The 2,500-nt window shown below is 41.4% G+C and overlaps 1 pseudogene; it reads right to left on the reverse strand.

Annotated features, from left to right (window-relative positions):
- Nucleotides 1-2,500, reverse strand: part of LOC133644991 (rab11 family-interacting protein 1-like) — a 29,142-nt pseudogene that overhangs the window by 26,155 nt on the left and 487 nt on the right.

Below are 2,500 nucleotides of genomic sequence, written 5' to 3' on the forward strand. Positions count from 1 at the left end.
ATGATTTTGTGACACTAAAAAAACACTTATGTTAAAATGTAATAATCAGTTATTCTTCTGTTGTTTGGATACTTTACATTAGTTTTGGATGATACCAAAAATGTAGGTATCGATCCGATACAAGTAGTTACAGGATCATACGATGGTCATATTTTAAGTCCTCAGGGACGTATTTCCTGAGTTTATAGACATCGTATTAATTTCTTTTAAAAACGAAAAAAGATTTTGTGATGCTAAAAACACTTCTGTTAAAATGTAATAATCACTTATTCTTCTGTTGTTTGGATACTTTACATTAGTTTTGGATGATACCACACATTTGGGTATCAATCCGATACCAAGTCGTTACAGGATCATACATTGGTCATATTCAAAGTCCTCATGTGTCCAGGGACATATTTCCTGACTTTATAAACATAATATAAATTATTTTTTTTAAACGAAAGAAGATGTTGTGATGCCAAAAAATATCGATGTAATCATAGTAGTATTGACTAGATACGCTCCTGGGGGGACCGGTACTTTTTATAGGGTGGTATAGTACCGAATATGATTAATTAGTATCGCGGTACTATACTAATACCGGTATACCGTACAACCCTAGTCTGCCCCACGACTAGAGGATAGAGAAAAAGAAGGAACTTACTGAACTTTGAACTACAACTTAACTACTTAAGAACTTTAAGTGTTGGTTGATTTTGGCTAGCGCCCCCTAGGAAGAAAACACAGACAAAACTGCCTGTAAACTCCCAGTAGGAATGCCGTAGAGACATGAAACAAAAACCTCTAAACCTCAGGAAGTTTGCAATTCCCCCTTCAAAACAAAAGTTGTGTAAAAACAGTCACCTTTTTTCAAACATTATCTCCTCTGAGAGCGTTTGTTGTGTCGGCTTCAAATTAGCACAGGAGAGACATTGAACCCTTCTGATTAAAAAGTTGATGAAAGAGTTTTAATTACTGCTCCGGTTTGGATTTTATGAGCCCTCAAAGTCGGTCCCGTCCATCGCTGCTTGCAGCTTTAATTATTATTATTATTATTATTATTATGAAATTGCATTGTCCCCTTTGAAATAAACTAATCTTTAATCTAATGCTTCCAACTTTGTGGGAACAGTTTGGAGCGGCCCCCTTCCTCTTCCAACACGACTGTGCACCACTGCACAAAGCAAGGTCCATAAAGACATGGATGACAGAGTCTGGTGTGGATTAACTTGACTGGCCTGCACAGAGTCCTGACCTGAACCCAATAGAACACATTTTTGGGATGAATTAGAACGGAGACTGAGAGCCAGGCCTTCTCGACCACGGTGGAAAATTCCTATAAACACACTCCGCAACCTTGTGGACAGCCTTCCCAGATTAGAGGCCTACTGAAAGCCACTACTACCGACCACGCAGTCTGATAGTTTATATACCAATGATGAAATCTTAACATTGCAACACATGCCAATACGGCCGGGTTAGATTAGTAAAGTGCAATTTTAAATTTCCCGCGAAATATTCTGCTGAAAACGTCTCGGTATGATGACGTTTGCGCGTGACGTCACGGATTGTAGCGGACATATTGGGACAGCATTGTGGCCAGCTGTTAAGTCGTCTGTTTTCATCGCAAAATTCCACAGTATTCTGGACATCTGTGTTGGTGAATCTTTTGCAATTTGTTTAATGAACAATGGAGACAGCAAAGAAGAAAGCTGTAGGTGGGAAGCGGTGTATTAGCGGCCGGCTGCAGCAACACAACCAGGAGGACTTTGAGTTGGATAGCAGACGCGCTACCGTGAGTACGCAGCTTTCTTCCAAACATTTGATCGCTTGCCCGTACGTGCGTGCCGCTATGTGCATGTCACGTACGTAACTTTGGGGAAATATATGTGCTGTATGAACTTTGCGGAGGTGAACGGTACTTTGGGCTGTGGGATTGAGTGTGTTGTGCGGGTGTTTGATTTGTATTGGCGGGTTATATGGACGGGAGGGGGGAGGTGTTTGTTATGCGGGATTAATTTGTGGCATATTAAATATAAGCCTGGTTGTGTTGTGGCTAATAGAGTATATATATGTCTTGTGTTTATTTACTGTTTTAGTCATTCCCACCCACCTCTCACGGCATCTTCCCTATCTGAATCGCTTCCACTGCCCTCTAGTCCTTCACTCTCACTTTCCTCATCCACGAATCTTTCATCCTCGCTCAAATTAATGGGGAAATCGTCGCTTTTTCGGTTGGAATCGCTCTCGCTGCTGGTGGCTATGATTGTAAACAATGTGCAGATGTGAGGCGCTCCACAACCTGTGACGTCACGCTACTTCCGGTACAGGCAAGGCGACCAAAAGTTGTGAACTTTATCGTCGATGTTCTCTACTAAATCCTTCCAGCAAAAATATGGCAATATCGCGAAATGATCAAGTATGACACATATGGACCTAAATAAGAACATTTAATTTCAGTAGGCGTTAAAAACAACACTCACCGGTCCCTCGGACACGTCCCGTCCCGGAACATGCG

The sequence above is a fragment of the Entelurus aequoreus genome, linkage group LG28 (genome assembly GCF_033978785.1).
Source record: "Entelurus aequoreus isolate RoL-2023_Sb linkage group LG28, RoL_Eaeq_v1.1, whole genome shotgun sequence".
NCBI lineage: Eukaryota > Metazoa > Chordata > Actinopteri > Syngnathiformes > Syngnathidae > Entelurus > Entelurus aequoreus.